Genomic DNA, 15,218 nt, shown 5'->3' with positions numbered 1-15,218 from the left:
TCCTTCCGACTTCTTCATGTTTCGTTTCTGATTGTTTCTTTTAACAAGCAACCATTTTTCATTTTCTTCACCTGTTTGTGCGTTTATGTCAAGTCCGTTTTCCATGCTCGTAATCTGAAGTCCGTTTGCAGAGTTCAAATCCATTTGGTCCGTCCGAAAGTTTTCCATGAGGAAAAAAAAAACTCAAATTGACCTCCCCCGATCAGTATAAAAACTGTCGGGGGGAAAAAATGTTCACTCTAAAAACGAACCAAAAATGCACGGAAAATAAGGAAGAACAATGAAAAAGGCTGAAAAAAACGAAAGAAATGGGAAAAGCGGAGTCCGCGACCTCCGTGTGTCGTGCTGTCAGCGTACCGTCTGATTGGCGCATGCGTGTTCAGAGTGGTATGGCCGTAAGCCCTTGACTCTGACACACATGGGCTCTATATCCATTTCACACACTTTACAACCTAAGAAAAAAAGTGATGCGCAACAGCCTCAGGGTCTTTTCACACGCCAAATCGGTGTCCTGTCAATAAAAGAAAAGAATGTTGATGTCATCGAGAGAAAAGTACTGCATCTGCCATCTGTCTTCTTCAAATTAACCACTGCATGACATTCCATTCCAAAGCTGCGGAGGGCGCTTCAAGAAAAGGTGTGTGAGGGAAGCTCGCTCATGCTGGTCCCCAAACCCTCAAAGCTGCCCTTTCCTAACAATGAAAATAAAAAAGCTTACAGCACCTGGTATTCCCAGGCGGTCTCCCATCCAAGTACTAACCAGGTCCGACCCTGCTTAGCATCCGAGATCAGACGAGATCGGGCGTGTTCAGAGTGGTATGGCCGTAAGCCCTTGAATCTTACACACATGGGCTCTATATCCATTTCACTCACTTTACAACCTCAGAAAAAAAGTGACGTCCAACAGCCTCACGGTCTTTTCAAACGCCAAATAGGTGTCCTGTCAAAACAAAGAAAAGAATGTTGATGTCATCTAGAGAAAAGTACTGCATCTGCCATCTGTCTACTTCAAATTACACGCTGCATGACATTCAATTTCAAAGCTGCAGAGGGCGCTTCAAGAAAAGGTGTGTGAGGGAAGCTCGCTCATGCTGGTCCCCAAACACTCAAAGCGGCCCTTTCCTCATAATGAAACAAAAAAGCTTACAGCACCTGGTATTCCCAGGCGGTCTCCCATCCAAGTATTAACCAGGCCCGACCCTGCTTAGCTTCCGAGATCAGACGAGATCGGGCGTGTTAAGAGTGGTATGGCCGTAAGCCCTTGACTCTCACACACATGGGCTCTATATCCATTTCACTCACTTTACAACCTCAGAAAAAAAGTGACGTGCAACAACCTCACGGTCTTTTAAAACGCCAAATAGGTGTCCTGTCAATACAAAGAAAAGAATGTTGATGTCATCTAGAGAAAAGTACTGCATCTGCCATCTGTCTACTTCAAATTACACGCTGCATGACATTCAATTTCAAAGCTGCAGAAAGGCGCTTCAAGAAAAGATGTGTGAGGGAAGCTCGCTCATGCTGGTCCCCAAAGACTCAAAGCTGCCCTTTCCTCACAAAGAAACAAAAAAGCTTACAGCACCTGGTATTCCCAGGCGGTCTTCCATCCAAGTACTAACCAGGCCCGACCCTGCTAAGCTTCCGAGATCAGACGAGATCGGGCGTGTTCAGAGTGGTATGGCCGTAAGCCCTTGACTCTGACACACATGGGCTCTATATCCATTTCACACACTTTACAACCTAAGAAAAAAAGTGATGCGCAACAGCCTCAGGGTCTTTTCACACGCCAAATCGGTGTCCTGTCAATAAAAGAAAAGAATGTTGATGTCATCTAGAGAAAAGTACTGCATCTGCAATCTGTCTACTTCAAATTACACACTGCATGACATTCCATTCGAAAGCTGTGGAGGGCGCTTCAAGAAAAGGTGTGTGAGGGAAGCTCGCTCATGCTGGTCCCCAAACCCTCAAAGCTGCCCTTTCCTAACAATGAAAATAAAAAAGCTTACAGCACCTGGTATTCCCAGGCGGTCTCCCATCCAAGTACTAACGAGGTCCAACCCTGCTTAGCATCCGAGATCAGACGAGATCGGGCGTGTTCAGAGTGGTATGGCCGTAAGCCCATGAATCTTACACACATGGGCTCTATATCCATTTCACTCACTTTACAACCTCAGAAAAAAAGTGATGCGCAACAGCCTCAGGGTCTTTTCACACGTCAAATAGGTGTCCTGTCAATACAAAGAAAAGAATGTTGATGTCATCGAGAGAAAAGTACTGCATCCTCCATCTGTCTACTTCAAACTACACGCTGCATGAGATTCCATTTCAAAGCTGCAGAAAGGCGCTTCAAGAAAAGGTGTGTGAGGGAAGCTTGCTCATGCTGGTCCCCAAAGACTAAAAGCTGCCCTTTCCTCACAAAGAAACAAAAAAGCTTACAGCACCTGGTATTCCCAGGCGGTCTTCCATCCAAGTACTAACCAGGCCCGACCCTGCTTAGCTTCCAAGATCAGATGAGATCAGGCGTGTTCAGAGTGGGATGGCCGTAAGCCCTTGACTCTTACACACATGGGCTCTATATCCATTTCACACACTTTACAACCTCAGAAAAAAAGTGACGTGCAACAGCCTCACGGTCTTTTCAAACGCCAAATAGGTGTCCTGTCAATACAAAGAAAAGAATGTTGATGTCATCTAGAGAAAAGTACTGCATCTGCCATCTGTCTACTTCAAATTACACGCTGCATGACATTCAATTTCAAAGCTGCAGAGGGCGCTTCAAGAAAAGGTGTGTGAGGGAAGCTCGCTCATGCTGGTTCCCAAAGACTCAAAGCGGCCCTTTCCTCACAATGAAACAAAAAAGCTTACAGCACCTGGTATTCCCAGGCGGTCTTCCATCCAAGTACTAACCAGGCCCGACCCTGCTAAGCTTCCGAGATCAGACGAGATCGGGCGTGTTCAGAGTGGTATGGCCGTAAGCCCTTGACTCTCACACACATGGGCTCTATATCCATTTCACTCACTTTACAACCTCAAAAAAAATGTGATGTGCAACAGCCTCACGGTCTTTTTACACACCAAATAGTTGTCCTGTCAATACAAAGAAAAGAATGTTGATGTCATCGAGAGAAAAGTACTGCATCTGCAATCTGTCTACTTCAAATTACACACTGCATGACATTCCATATGAAAGCTGCAGAGGGCGCTTCAAGAAAAGGTGTGTGAGGGAAGCTCGCTCATGCTGGTCCCCAAAGACTCAAAGCGGCCCTTTCCTCACAATGAAAAAAAAAAGCTTACAGCACCTGGTATTCCCAGGCGGTCTTCCATCCAAGTACTAACCAGGCCCGACCCTGCTAAGCTTACGAGATCAGACGAGATCGGGCGTGTTCAGAGTGGTATGGCCGTAAGCCCTTGACTCTCACACACATGGGCTCTATATCCATTTCACTCACTTTACTACCTCAGAAAAAAAGTGATGCGCAAAAGCCTCAGGGTCTTTTCACACGTCAAATAGGTGTCCTGTCAATAAAAGAAAAGAATGTTGATGTCATCGAGAGAAAAGTACTGCATCTGCCATCTGTCTACTTCAAATTAACCACTGCATGACATTCCATTCCAAAGCTGCGGAGGGCGCTTCAAGAAAAGGTGTGTGAGGGAAGCTCGCTCATGCTGGTCCCCAAACCCTCAAAGCTGCCCTTTCCTAACAATGAAAATAAAAAAGCTTACAGCACCTGGTATTCCCAGGCGGTCTCCCATCCAAGTACTAACCAGGTCCGACCCTGCTTAGCATCCGAGATCAGACGAGATCGGGCGTGTTCAGAGTGGTATGGCCGTAAGCCCTTGAATCTTACACACATGGGCTCTATATCCATTTCACTCACTTTACAACCTCAGAAAAAAAGTGACGTCCAACAGCCTCACGGTCTTTTCAAACGCCAAATAGGTGTCCTGTCAAAACAAAGAAAAGAATGTTGATGTCATCGAGAGAAAAGTACTGCATCTGCCATCTGTCTACTTCAAATTACACGCTGCATGACATTCAATTTCAAAGCTGCAGAGGGCGCTTCAAGAAAAGGTGTGTGAGGGAAGCTCGCTCATGCTGGTCCCCAAACACTCAAAGCGGCCCTTTCCTCACAATGAAACAAAAAAGCTTACAGCACCTGGTATTCCCAGGCGGTCTCCCATCCAAGTATTAACCAGTCCCGACCCTGCTTAGCTTCCGAGATCAGACAAGATCGGGCGTGTTAAGAGTGGTATGGCCGTAAGTCCTTGACTCTGACACACATGGGCTCTATATCCATTTCACTCAGTTTACAACCTCAGAAAAAAAGTGACGTGCAACAACCTCACGGTCTTTTCAAACGCCAAATAGGTGTCCTGTCAATACAAAGAAAAGAATGTTGATGTCATCGAGAGAAAAGTACTGCATCTGCCATCTGTCTACTTCAAATTACACGCTGCATGACATTCAATTTCAAAGCTGCAGAAAGGCGCTTCAAGAAAAGGTGTGTGAGGGAAGCTCGCTCATGCTGGTCCCCAAAGACTCAAAGCTGCCCTTTCCTCACAAAGAAACAAAAAAGCTTACAGCACCTGGTATTCCCAGGCGGTCTTCCATCCAAGTACTAACCAGGCCCGACCCTGCTTAGCATCCGAGATCAGACGAGATCGGGCGTGTTCAGAGTGGTATGGCCGTAAGCCCTTGAATCTTACACACATGGGCTCTATATCCATTTCACTCACTTTACAACCTCAGAAAAAAAGTGATGCGCAACAGCCTCAGGGTCTTTTCACACGTCAAATAGGTGTCCTGTCAATAAAAGAAAAGAATGTTGATGTCATCGAGAGAAAAGTACTGCATCTGCCATCTGTCTACTTCAAATTAACCACTGCATGACATTCCATTCCAAAGCTGCGGAGGGCGCTTCAAGAAAAGGTGTGTGAGGGAAGCTCGCTCATGCTGGTCCCCAAAGACTCAAAGCTGCCCTTTCCTCACAAAGAAACAAAAAAGCTTACAGCACCTGGTATTCCCAGGCGGTCTTCCATCCAAGTACTAACCAGGCCCGACGCTGCTTAAATTCCGAGATCGGGCGTGTTCAGAGTGGGATGGCCGTAAGCCCTTGACTCTCACACACATGGGCTCTATATCCATTTCACTCACTTTACAACCTCAGAAAAAAAGTGACGTGCAACAGCCTCACGGTCTTTTCAAACGCCAAATAGGTGTCCTGTTAATACAAAGAAAAGAATGTTGATGTCATCTAGAGAAAAGTACTGCATCTGCCATCTGTCTACTTCAAATTACACACTGCATGACATTCCATTCGAAAGCTGTGGAGGGCACTTCAAGAAAAGGTGTGTGAGGGAAGCTCGCTCATGCTGGTCCCCAAAGACTCAAAGCTGCCCTTTCCTCACAAAGAAACAAAAAAGCTTACAGCACCTGGTATTCCCAGGCGGTCTTCCATCCAAGTACTAACGAGGCCCGACCCTGCTAAGCTTCCGAGATCAGACGAGATCGGGCGTGTTCAGAGTGGTATGGCCGTAAGCCCTTGACTCTGACACACATGGGCTCTATATCCATTTCACACACTTTACAACCTAAGAAAAAAAGTGATGCACAACAGCCTCAGGGTCTTTTCACACGCCAAATCGGTGTCCTGTCAATAAAAGAAAAGAATGTTGATGTCATCGAGAGAAAAGTACTGCATCTGCCATCTGTCTACTTCAAATTACACGCTGCATGAGATTCCATTTCAAAGCTGCAGAAAGGCGCTTCAAGAAAAGGTGTGTGAGGGAAGCTCGCTCATGCTGGTCCCCAAAGACTCAAAGCTGCCCTTTCCTCACAAAGAAACAAAAAAGCTTACAGCACCTGGGATTCCCAGGCAGTCTTCCATCCAAGTACTAACCAGGCTCGACCCTGCTTAGCTTCCGAGATCAGACGAGATCGGGCGTGTTCAGAGTGGTATGGCCGTAAGCCCTTGCCTCTGACACACATGGGCTCTATATCCATTTCACACACTTTACAACCTCAGAAAAAAAGTGATGCGCAACAGCATCAGGGTCTTTTCACACGCCAAATCGGTGTCCTGTCAATAAAAGAAAAGAATGTTGATGTCATCGAGAGAAAAGTACTGCATCTGCCATCTGTCTTCTTCAAATTAACCACTGCATGAAATTCCATTCCAAAGCTGCAGAGGGCGCTTCAAGAAAAGGTGTGTGAGGGAAGCTCGCTCATGCTGGTCCCCAAAGACTCAAACCGGCCCTTTCCTCACAATGAAAAAAAAAAGCTTACAGCACCTGGGATTCCCAGGCGGTCTTCCATCCAAGTACTAACCAGGCCTGACCCTGCTAAGCTTACGAGATCAGACGAGATCGGGCGTGTTCAGAGTGGTATGGCCGTAAGCCCTTGACTCTTACACACATGGGCTCTATATCCATTTCACTCACTTTACAACCTCAGAAAAAAAGTGATGCGCAACAGCCTCAGGGTCTTTTCACACGCCAAATCGGTGTCCTGTCAATAAAAGAAAAGAATGTTGATGTCATCGAGAGAAAAGTACTGCATCTTCCATCTGTCTTCTTCAAATTAACCACTGCATGAAATTCCATTCCAAAGCTGCAGAGGGCGCTTCAAGAAAAGGTGTGTGAGGGAAGCTCGCTCATGCTGGTCCCCAAAGACTCAAAGCGGCCCTTTCCTCACAATGAAACAAAAAAGCTTACAGCACCTGGTATTCCCAGGCGGTCTTCCATCCAAGTACTAAGCAGGCCCGACCCTGCTAAGCTTCCGAGATCAGACGAGATCGGGCGTGTTCAGAGTGGTATGGCCGTAAGCCCTTGACTCTCACACACATGGGCTCTATATCCATTTCACTCACTTTACAACCTCAGAAAAAAAGTGACGTGCAACAGCCTCACGGTCTTTTCAAACGCCAAATAGGTGTCCTGTTAATACAAAGAAAAGAATGTTGATGTCATCTAGAGAAAAGTACTGCATCTGCCATCTGTCTACTTCAAATTACACGCTGCATGACATTCAATTTCAAAGCTGCAGAAAGGCGCTTCAAGAAAAGGTGTGTGAGGGTAGCTCGCTCATGCTGGTCCCCAAAGACTCAAAGCTGCCCTTTCCTCACAAAGAAACAAAAAAGCTTACAGCACCTGGGATTCCCAGGCAGTCTTCCATCCAAGTACTAACCAGGCCCGACCCTGCTTAGCTTCCGAGATCAGACGTGTTCAGAGTGGTACGGCCGTAAGCCCTTGACTCTCACACACATGGGCTCTATATCCATTTCACTCACTTTACAACCTCAAAAAAAATGTGATGTGCAACAGCCTCACGGTCTTTTTACACACCAAATAGTTGTCCTGTCAATACAAAGAAAAGAATGTTGATGTCATCTAGAGAAAAGTACTGCATCTGCAATCTGTCTACTTCAAATTACACACTGCATGACATTCCATTCGAAAGCTGTGGAGGGCGCTTCAAGAAAAGGTGTGTGAGGGAAGCTCCCTCATGCTGGTCCCCAAACACTCAAAGCTGCCCTTTCCTAACAATGAAAATAAAAAAGCTTACAGCACCTGGTATTCCCAGGCGGTCTTCCATCCAAGTACTAACCAGGCCCGACCCTGCTTAGGATCCGAGATCAGACGAGATCGGGCGTGTTCAGAGTGGTATGGCCGTAAGCCCTTGAATCTTACACACATGGGCTCTATATCCATTTCACTCACTTTACAACCTCAGAAAAAAAGTGATGCGCAACAGCCTCAGGGTCTTTTCACACGTCAAATAGGTGTCCTGTCAATAAAAGAAAAGAATGTTGATGTCATCGAGAGAAAAGTACTGCATCTGCCATCTGTCTACTTCAAATTAACCACTGCATGACATTCCATTCCAAAGCTGCGGAGGGCGCTTCAAGAAAAGGTGTGTGAGGGAAGCTCGCTCATGCTGGTCCCCAAAGACTCAAAGCTGCCCTTTCCTCACAAAGAAACAAAAAAGCTTACAGCACCTGGTATTCCCAGGCGGTCTTCCATCCAAGTACTAACCAGGCCCGACGCTGCTTAACTTCCGAGATCAGACGAGATCGGGCGTGTTCAGAGTGGGATGGCCGTAAGCCCTTGACTCTCACACACATGGGCTCTATATCCATTTCACACACTTTACAACCTCAGAAAAAAAGTGATGCGCAAAAGCCTCAGGGTCTTTTCACACGCCAAATCGGTGTCCTGTCAATAAAAGAAAAGAATGTTGATGTCATCGAGAGAAAAGTACTGCATCTGCCATCTGTCTTCTTCAAATTAACCACTGCATGAAATTCCATTCCAAAGCTGCAGAGGGCGCTTCAAGAAAAGGTGTGTGAGGGAAGCTCGCTCATGCTGGTCACCAAAGACTCAAAGCGGCCCTTTCCTCACAAAGAAACAAAAAAGCTTACAGCACCTGGTATTCCCAGGCGGTCTTCCATCCAAGTACTAACCAGGCCCGACGCTGCTTAACTTCCGAGATCAGACGAGATCGGGCGTTTTCAGAGTGGGATGGCCGTAAGCCCTTGACTCTCACACACATGGGCTCTATATCCATTTCACACACTTTACAACCTAAGAAAAAAAGTGATGCGCAACAGCCTCAGGGTCTTTTCACACGCCAAATCGGTGTCCTGTCAATAAAAGAAAAGAATGTTGATGTCATCGAGAGAAAAGTACTGCATCTGCCATCTGTCTACTTCAAATTACACGCTGCATGACATTCAATTTCAAAGCTGCAGAAAGGCGCTTCAAGAAAAGGTGTGTGAGGGAAGCTCGCTCATGCTGGTCCCCAAAGACTCAAAGCTGCCCTTTCCTCACAAAGAAACAAAAAAGCTTACAGCACCTGGGATTCCCAGGCAGTCTTCCATCCAAGTACTAACCAGGCCCGACCCTGCTTAGCTTCCGAGATCAGACGAGATCGGGCGTGTTCAGAGTGGTATGGCCGTAAGCCCTTGCCTCTGACACACATGGGCTCTATATCCATTTCACACACTTTACAACCTCAGAAAAAAAGTGATGCGCAACAGCCTCAGGGTCTTTTCACACGCCAAATCGGTGTCCTGTCAATAAAAGAAAAGAATGTTGTAGTCATCGAGAGAAAAGTACTGCATCTGCCATCTGTCTTCTTCAAATTAACCACTGCATGAAATTCCATTCCAAAGCTGCAGAGGGCGCTTCAAGAAAAGGTGTGTGAGGGAAGCTCGCTCATGCTGGTCCCCAAAGACTCAAAGCGGCCCTTTCCTCACAATGAAACAAAAAAGCTTACAGCACCTGGTATTCCCAGGTGGTCTTCCATCCAAGTACTAACCAGGCCCGACCCTGCTAAGCTTCCGAGATCAGACGAGATCGGGCGTGATCAGAGTGGTAAGGCCATAAGCCCTTGACTCTCACACACATGGGCTCTATATCCATTTCACTCACTTTACAACCTCAGAAAAAAAGTGACGTGCAACAGCCTCACGGTCTTTTCAAACGCCAAATAGGTGTCCTGTCAATACAAAGAAAAGAATGTTGATGTCATCTAGAGAAAAGTACTGCATCTGCCATCTGTCTACTTCAAATTACACGCTGCATGACATTCAATTTCAAAGCTGCAGAAAGGCGCTTCAAGAAAAGGTGTGTGAGGGAAGCTCGCTCATGCTGGTCCCCAAAGACTCAAAGCGGCCCTTTCCTCACAATGAAACAAAAAAGCTTACAGCACCTGGTATTCCCAGGCGGTCTCCCATCCAAGTACTAACCAGGCCCGACCCTGCTTAGCTTCCGAGATCAGACGAGATCGGGCGTGTTCAGAGTGGTATGGCCGGAAACCCCTTGACTCTGACACACATGGGCTCTATATCCATTTCGCACACTTTACAACCTCAGAAAAAAAGTGATGCGCAAAAGCCTCAGGGTCTTTTTACACACCAAATAGTTGTCCTGTCAATACAAAGAAAAGAATGTTGATGTCATCTAGAGAAAAGTACTGCATCTGCCATCTGTCTACTTCAAATTACACGCTGCATGACATTCAATTTCAAAGCTGCAGAAAGGCGCTTCAAGAAAAGGTGTGTGAGGGAAGCTCGCTCATGCTGGTCCCCAAAGACTCAAAGCTGCCCTTTCCTCACAAAGAAACAAAAAAGCTCACAGCACCTGGTATTCCCAGGCGGTCTTCCATCCAAGTACTAACCAGGCCCGACCCTGCTTAGCTTCCGAGATCAGACGAGATCGGGCGTGTTCAGAGTGGTATGGCCGTAAGCCCTTGACTCTCACACACATGGGCTCTATATCCATTTCACACACTTTACAACCTAAGAAAAAAAGTGATGCGCAAAAGCCTCAGGGTCTTTTCACATGCCAAATCGGTGTCCAGTCAATAAAAGAAAAGAATGTTGATGTCATCGAGACAAAAGTACTGCATCTGCCATCTGTCTACTTCAAATTAACCACTGCATGATATTCCATTCCAAAGCTGCGGAGGGCGCTTCAAGAAAAGGTGTGTGAGGGAAGCTCGCTCATGCTGGTCCCCAAAGACTCAAAGCTGCCCTTTCCTCACAAAGAAACAAAAAAGCTTACAGCACCTGGTATTCCCAGGCGGTCTTCCATCCAAGTACTAACCAGGCCCGACGCTGCTTAACTTCCGAGATCAGACGAGATCGGGCGTGTTCAGAGTGGGATGGCCGTAAGCCCTTGACTCTCACACACATGGGCTCTATATCCATTTCACACACTTTACAACCTCAGAAAAAAAGTGATGCGCAACAGCCTCAGGGTCTTTTCACACGCCAAATCGGTGTCCTGTCAATAAAAGAAAAGAATGTTGATGTCATCGAGAGAAAAGTACTGCATCTGCCATCTGTCTTCTTCAAATTAACCACTGCATGAAATTCCATTCCAAAGCTGCAGAGGGCGCTTCAAGAAAAGGTGTGTGAGGGAAGCTCGCTCATGCTGGTCCCCAAAGACTCAAAGCGGCCCTTTCCTCACAATGAAACAAAAAAGCTTACAGCACCTGGGATTCCCAGGCGGTCTTCCATCCAAGTACTAACCAGGCCCGACCCTGCTAAGCTTCCGAGATCAGACGAGATCGGGCTTGTTCAGAGTGGTATGGCCGTAAGCCCTTGACTCTCACACACATGGGCTCTATATCCATTTCACTCACTTTACAACCTAAGAAAAAAAGTGATGCGCAACAGCCTCACGGTCTATTCAAACGCCAAATAGGTGTCCTGTCAATACAAAGAAAAGAATGTTGATGTCATCTAGAGAAAAGTACTGCATCTGCCATCTGTCTACTTCAAATTACACGCTGCATGACATTCAATTTCAAAGCTGCAGAAAGGCGCTTCAAGAAAAGGTGTGTGAGGGAAGCTCGCTCATGCTGGTCCCCAAAGACTCAAAGCTGCCCCTTCCTCACAAAGAAACAAAAAAGCTTACAGCACCTGGTATTCCCAGGCGGTCTTCCATCCAAGTACTAACCAGGCCCGACCCTGCTTAGCTTCCGAGATCAGACGAGATCAGGCGTGTTCAGAGTGGTATGGCCGTAAGCCCTTGCCTCTGACACACATGGGCTCTATATCCATTTCACACACTTTACAACCTCAGAAAAAAAGTGATGCGCAACAGCCTCAGGGTCTTTTCACACGCCAAATCGGTGTTCTGTCAATAAAAGAAAAGAATGTTGATGTCATCGAGAGAAGAGTACTGCATCTGTCATCTGTCTTCTTCAAATTAACCACTGCATGAAATTCCATTCCAAAGCTGCAGAGGGCGCTTCAAGAAAAGGTGTGTGAGGGAAGCTCGCTCATGCTGGTCCCCAAAGACTCAAAGCGGCCCTTTCCTCACAATGAAAAAAAAAAGCTTACAGCACCTGGTATTCCCAGGCGGTCTTCCATCCAAGTACTAACCAGGCCCGACCCTGCTAAGCTTCCGAGATCAGACGAGATCGGGCGTGTTCAGAGTGGTATGGCCGTAAGCCCTTGACTCTCACACACATGGGCTCTATATCCATTTCACTCACTTTACAACCTCAAAAAAAATGTGATGTGCAACAGCCTCACGGTCTTTTTACACACCAAATAGTTGTCCTGTCAATACAAAGAAAAGAATGTTGATGTCATCTAGAGAAAAGTACTGCATCTGCAATCTGTCTACTTCAAATTACACACTGCATGACATTCCATTCCAAAGCTGTGGAGGGCGCTTCAAGAAAAGGTGTGTGAGGGAAGCTCGCTCATGCTGGTCCCCAAACACTCAAAGCTGCCCTTTCCTAACAATGAAAATAAAAAAGCTTACAGCACCTGGTATTCCCAGGCGGTCTCCCATCCAAGTACTAACCAGGCCAGACCCTGCTTAGCATCCGAGATCAGGCGTGTTCAGAGTGGTATGGCCGTAAGCCCTTGAATCTTACACACATGGGCTCTATATCCATTTCACTCACTTTACAACCTCAGAAAAAATGTGATGCGCAACAGCCTCAGGGTCTTTTCACACGTCAAATAGGTGTCCTGTCAATACAAAGAAAAGAATGTTGATGTCATCGAGAGAAAAGTACTGCATCCTCCATCTGTCTACTTCAAACTACACGCTGCATGACATTCAATTTCAAAGCTGCAGAAAGGCGCTTCAAGAAAAGGTGTGTGAGGGAAGCTCGCTCATGCTGGTCCCCAAAGACTCAAAGCTGCCCTTTCCTCACAAAGAAACAAAAAAGCTTACAGCACCTGGTATTCCCAGGCGGTCTTCCATCCAAGGACTAACCAGGCCCGACCCTGCTTAGCATCCGAGATCAGACGAGATCGGGCGTGTTCAGAGTGGTATGGCCGTAAGCCCTTGACTCTGACACACATGGGCTCTATATCCATTTCAAACACTTTACAACCTTAGAAAAAAAGTGATGCGCAACAGACTCAGGGTCTTTTCACACGCCAAATCGGTGTCCTGTCCATAAAAGAAAAGAATGTTGATGTCATCGAGAGAAAAGTACTGCATCTGCCATCTGTCTTCTTCAAATTAACCACTGCATGAAATTCCATTCCAAAGCTGCAGAGGGCGCTTCAAGAAAAGGTGTGTGAGGGAAGCTCGCTCATGCTGGTCCCCAAAGACTCAAACCGGCCCTTTCCTCACAAAGAAAAAAAAAAGCTTACAGCACCTGGTATTCCCAGGCGGTCTTCCATCCAAGTACTAACCAGGCCCGACCCTGCTAAGCTTACGAGATCAGAAGAGATCGGGCGTGTTCAGAGTGGTATGGCCGTAAGCCCTTGACTCTCACACACATGGGCTCTATATCCATTTCACTCACTTTACAACCTCAAAAAAAATGTGATGTGCAACAGCCTCACGGTCTTTTTACACACCAAATAGTTGTCCTGTCAATACAAAGAAAAGAATGTTGATGTCATCTAGAGAAAAGTACTGCATCTGCAATCTGTCTACTTCAAATTACACACTGCATGACATTCCATTCGAAAGCTGTGGAGGGCGCTTCAAGAAAAGGTGTGTGAGGGAAGCTCGCTCATGCTGGTCCCCAAACACTCAAAGCTGCCCTTTCCTCACAATGAAACAAAAAAGCTTACAGCACCTGGTATTCCCAGGCGGTCTCCCATCCAAGTACTAACCAGGCCCGACCCTGCTTAGCTTCCGAGATCAAACGAGATCGGGCGTGTTAAGAGTGGTATGGCCGTAAGCCCTTGACTCTGACACACATGGGCTCTATATCCATTTCACACACTTTACAACCTCAGAAAAAAAGTGATGCTCAAAAGCCTCAGGGTCTTTTCACACGCAAAATAGGTGTCCTGTCAATAAAAGAAAAGAATGTTGATGTCATCTAGAGAAAAGTACTGCATCTGCCATCTGTCTACTTCAAATTACACGCTGCATGAGATTCCATTTCAAAGCTGCAGAAAGGCGCTTCAAGAAAAGGTGTGTGAGGGAAGCTCGCTCATGCTGGTCCCCAAAGACTCAAAGCTGCTCTTTCCTCACAAAGAAACAAAAAAGCTTACAGCACCTGGTATTCCCAGGCGGTCTTCCATCCAAGTACTAACCAGGCCCGACCCTGCTTAGCTTCCAAGATTAGACGAGATCGGGCGTGTTCAGAGTGGGATGGCCGTAAGCCCTTGACTCTTACACACATGGGCTCTATATCCATTTCACTCACTTTACAACCTCAGAAAAAAAGTGACGTGCAACAGCCTCACGGTCTTTTCAAACGCCAAATAGGTGTCCTGTCAATACAAAGAAAAGAATGTTGATGTCATCTAGAGAAAAGTACTGCATCTTCCATCTGTCTACTTCAAATTACACGCTGCATGACATTCAATTTCAAAGCTGCAGAAAGGCGCTTCAAGAAAAGCTGTGTGAGGGAAGCTCGCTCATGCTGGTCCCCAAAGACTCAAAGCGGCCCTTTCCTCACAATGAAACAAAAAAGCTTACAGCACCTGGTATTCCCAGGCGGTCTCCCATACAAGTACTAACCAGGCCCGACCCTGCTTAGCTTCCGAGATCAGACGAGATCGGGCGTGTTCAGAGTGGTATGGCCGGAAACCCCTTGACTATCACACACATGGGCTCTATATCCATTTCGCACACTTTACAACCTCAGAAAAAAAGTGATGCGCAAAAGCCTCAGGGTCTTTTTACACACCAAATAGTTGTCCTGTCAATACAAAGAAAAGAATGTTGATGTCATCTAGAGAAAAGTACTGCATCTGCCATCTGTCTACTTCAAATTACACGCTGCATGACATTCAATTTCAAAGCTGCAGAAAGGCGCTTCAAGAAAAGGTGTGTGAGGGAAGCTCGCTCATGCTGGTCCCCAAAGACTCAAAGCTGCCCTTTCCTCACAAAGAAACAAAAAAGCTCACAGCACCTGGTATTCCCAGGCGGTCTTCCATCCAAGTACTAACCAGGTCCGACCCTGCTTAGCTTCCGAGATCAGACGAGATCGGGCGTGTTCAGAGTGGTATGGCCGTAAGCCCTTGACTCTCACACACATGGGCTCTATATCCATTTCACACACTTTACAACCTCAGAAAAAAAGTGATGCGCAAAAGCCTCAGGGTCTTTTCACACGCCAAATCGGTGTCCAGTCAATAAAAGAAAAGAATGTTGATGTCATCGAGACAAAAGTACTGCATCTGCCATCTGTCTACTTCAAATTAACCACTGCATGACATTCCATTCCAAAGCTGCGGAGGGCGCTTCAAGAAAAGGTGTGTGAGGGAAGCTCGCTC

The 15,218-nt window shown here is 46.6% G+C and overlaps 26 non-coding genes and 8 pseudogenes across 26 annotated transcripts; all 34 read right to left on the bottom strand.

The window, feature by feature from the left end:
- Positions 1–711: 711 nt before the first annotated feature.
- LOC147263479 (5S ribosomal RNA) lies at positions 712–830 on the bottom strand. Its single transcript, XR_015113211.1, has one exon. It is a non-coding gene; the product is annotated as a 5S ribosomal RNA (ribosomal RNA).
- A 310-nt stretch (positions 831–1,140) lies between these two features.
- On the bottom strand, positions 1,141–1,259 carry LOC147263478 (5S ribosomal RNA). The gene has a single exon (XR_015113563.1). It is a non-coding gene; the product is annotated as a 5S ribosomal RNA (ribosomal RNA).
- A 311-nt stretch (positions 1,260–1,570) lies between these two features.
- On the bottom strand, positions 1,571–1,689 carry LOC147263477 (5S ribosomal RNA). The gene has a single exon (XR_015113713.1). It is a non-coding gene; the product is annotated as a 5S ribosomal RNA (ribosomal RNA).
- A 310-nt stretch (positions 1,690–1,999) lies between these two features.
- On the bottom strand, positions 2,000–2,118 carry LOC147263476 (5S ribosomal RNA). Its single transcript, XR_015114879.1, has one exon. It is a non-coding gene; the product is annotated as a 5S ribosomal RNA (ribosomal RNA).
- A 311-nt stretch (positions 2,119–2,429) lies between these two features.
- Positions 2,430–2,548, bottom strand: LOC147263475 (5S ribosomal RNA). The gene has a single exon (XR_015114882.1). It is a non-coding gene; the product is annotated as a 5S ribosomal RNA (ribosomal RNA).
- Positions 2,549–2,858: 310 nt separating this feature from the next.
- Positions 2,859–2,977, bottom strand: LOC147263474 (5S ribosomal RNA). The gene has a single exon (XR_015113712.1). It is a non-coding gene; the product is annotated as a 5S ribosomal RNA (ribosomal RNA).
- A 310-nt stretch (positions 2,978–3,287) lies between these two features.
- On the bottom strand, positions 3,288–3,406 carry LOC147263473 (5S ribosomal RNA). Its single transcript, XR_015115272.1, has one exon. It is a non-coding gene; the product is annotated as a 5S ribosomal RNA (ribosomal RNA).
- Positions 3,407–3,716: 310 nt separating this feature from the next.
- Positions 3,717–3,835, bottom strand: LOC147263472 (5S ribosomal RNA). Its single transcript, XR_015113210.1, has one exon. It is a non-coding gene; the product is annotated as a 5S ribosomal RNA (ribosomal RNA).
- Positions 3,836–4,145: 310 nt separating this feature from the next.
- Positions 4,146–4,264, bottom strand: LOC147263471 (5S ribosomal RNA; annotated as a pseudogene).
- A 311-nt stretch (positions 4,265–4,575) lies between these two features.
- Positions 4,576–4,694, bottom strand: LOC147263470 (5S ribosomal RNA). The gene has a single exon (XR_015113271.1). It is a non-coding gene; the product is annotated as a 5S ribosomal RNA (ribosomal RNA).
- A 309-nt stretch (positions 4,695–5,003) lies between these two features.
- On the bottom strand, positions 5,004–5,112 carry LOC147263469 (5S ribosomal RNA; annotated as a pseudogene).
- A 310-nt stretch (positions 5,113–5,422) lies between these two features.
- On the bottom strand, positions 5,423–5,541 carry LOC147263468 (5S ribosomal RNA; annotated as a pseudogene).
- Positions 5,542–5,851: 310 nt separating this feature from the next.
- LOC147263467 (5S ribosomal RNA) lies at positions 5,852–5,970 on the bottom strand. The gene has a single exon (XR_015114986.1). It is a non-coding gene; the product is annotated as a 5S ribosomal RNA (ribosomal RNA).
- Positions 5,971–6,279: 309 nt separating this feature from the next.
- On the bottom strand, positions 6,280–6,398 carry LOC147263466 (5S ribosomal RNA; annotated as a pseudogene).
- A 309-nt stretch (positions 6,399–6,707) lies between these two features.
- LOC147263465 (5S ribosomal RNA) lies at positions 6,708–6,826 on the bottom strand. The gene has a single exon (XR_015115049.1). It is a non-coding gene; the product is annotated as a 5S ribosomal RNA (ribosomal RNA).
- Positions 6,827–7,137: 311 nt separating this feature from the next.
- LOC147263464 (5S ribosomal RNA) lies at positions 7,138–7,246 on the bottom strand (annotated as a pseudogene).
- A 311-nt stretch (positions 7,247–7,557) lies between these two features.
- Positions 7,558–7,676, bottom strand: LOC147263463 (5S ribosomal RNA). Its single transcript, XR_015114819.1, has one exon. It is a non-coding gene; the product is annotated as a 5S ribosomal RNA (ribosomal RNA).
- A 309-nt stretch (positions 7,677–7,985) lies between these two features.
- LOC147263462 (5S ribosomal RNA) lies at positions 7,986–8,104 on the bottom strand. Its single transcript, XR_015113339.1, has one exon. It is a non-coding gene; the product is annotated as a 5S ribosomal RNA (ribosomal RNA).
- Positions 8,105–8,413: 309 nt separating this feature from the next.
- On the bottom strand, positions 8,414–8,532 carry LOC147263461 (5S ribosomal RNA). The gene has a single exon (XR_015113078.1). It is a non-coding gene; the product is annotated as a 5S ribosomal RNA (ribosomal RNA).
- Positions 8,533–8,842: 310 nt separating this feature from the next.
- Positions 8,843–8,961, bottom strand: LOC147263460 (5S ribosomal RNA). The gene has a single exon (XR_015113501.1). It is a non-coding gene; the product is annotated as a 5S ribosomal RNA (ribosomal RNA).
- A 309-nt stretch (positions 8,962–9,270) lies between these two features.
- Positions 9,271–9,389, bottom strand: LOC147263459 (5S ribosomal RNA). Its single transcript, XR_015115311.1, has one exon. It is a non-coding gene; the product is annotated as a 5S ribosomal RNA (ribosomal RNA).
- Positions 9,390–9,700: 311 nt separating this feature from the next.
- LOC147263458 (5S ribosomal RNA) lies at positions 9,701–9,819 on the bottom strand. Its single transcript, XR_015113518.1, has one exon. It is a non-coding gene; the product is annotated as a 5S ribosomal RNA (ribosomal RNA).
- Positions 9,820–10,131: 312 nt separating this feature from the next.
- Positions 10,132–10,250, bottom strand: LOC147263457 (5S ribosomal RNA). Its single transcript, XR_015113051.1, has one exon. It is a non-coding gene; the product is annotated as a 5S ribosomal RNA (ribosomal RNA).
- A 309-nt stretch (positions 10,251–10,559) lies between these two features.
- On the bottom strand, positions 10,560–10,678 carry LOC147263456 (5S ribosomal RNA). Its single transcript, XR_015113338.1, has one exon. It is a non-coding gene; the product is annotated as a 5S ribosomal RNA (ribosomal RNA).
- A 309-nt stretch (positions 10,679–10,987) lies between these two features.
- LOC147263455 (5S ribosomal RNA) lies at positions 10,988–11,106 on the bottom strand. The gene has a single exon (XR_015115283.1). It is a non-coding gene; the product is annotated as a 5S ribosomal RNA (ribosomal RNA).
- A 311-nt stretch (positions 11,107–11,417) lies between these two features.
- On the bottom strand, positions 11,418–11,536 carry LOC147263454 (5S ribosomal RNA). The gene has a single exon (XR_015113198.1). It is a non-coding gene; the product is annotated as a 5S ribosomal RNA (ribosomal RNA).
- Positions 11,537–11,845: 309 nt separating this feature from the next.
- Positions 11,846–11,964, bottom strand: LOC147263453 (5S ribosomal RNA). Its single transcript, XR_015113711.1, has one exon. It is a non-coding gene; the product is annotated as a 5S ribosomal RNA (ribosomal RNA).
- A 311-nt stretch (positions 11,965–12,275) lies between these two features.
- LOC147263452 (5S ribosomal RNA) lies at positions 12,276–12,384 on the bottom strand (annotated as a pseudogene).
- Positions 12,385–12,695: 311 nt separating this feature from the next.
- LOC147263451 (5S ribosomal RNA) lies at positions 12,696–12,814 on the bottom strand. The gene has a single exon (XR_015114641.1). It is a non-coding gene; the product is annotated as a 5S ribosomal RNA (ribosomal RNA).
- Positions 12,815–13,123: 309 nt separating this feature from the next.
- On the bottom strand, positions 13,124–13,242 carry LOC147263450 (5S ribosomal RNA; annotated as a pseudogene).
- A 310-nt stretch (positions 13,243–13,552) lies between these two features.
- LOC147263449 (5S ribosomal RNA) lies at positions 13,553–13,671 on the bottom strand. The gene has a single exon (XR_015112922.1). It is a non-coding gene; the product is annotated as a 5S ribosomal RNA (ribosomal RNA).
- A 310-nt stretch (positions 13,672–13,981) lies between these two features.
- Positions 13,982–14,100, bottom strand: LOC147263448 (5S ribosomal RNA; annotated as a pseudogene).
- A 311-nt stretch (positions 14,101–14,411) lies between these two features.
- On the bottom strand, positions 14,412–14,530 carry LOC147263447 (5S ribosomal RNA). The gene has a single exon (XR_015114483.1). It is a non-coding gene; the product is annotated as a 5S ribosomal RNA (ribosomal RNA).
- A 312-nt stretch (positions 14,531–14,842) lies between these two features.
- LOC147263446 (5S ribosomal RNA) lies at positions 14,843–14,961 on the bottom strand. The gene has a single exon (XR_015113537.1). It is a non-coding gene; the product is annotated as a 5S ribosomal RNA (ribosomal RNA).
- Between the last annotated feature and the right edge of the window lie 257 nt (positions 14,962–15,218).

This window comes from Aulostomus chinensis, chromosome 4 (genome assembly GCF_037954235.1).
Source record: "Aulostomus chinensis isolate RoL2024-O1b breed Wild chromosome 4, RoL_Achi_v1.0, whole genome shotgun sequence".
NCBI lineage: Eukaryota > Metazoa > Chordata > Actinopteri > Syngnathiformes > Aulostomidae > Aulostomus > Aulostomus chinensis.
Note: the sequence above shows the minus strand (reverse complement) of the source record. Positions and strands in the feature narration are given on the sequence as shown.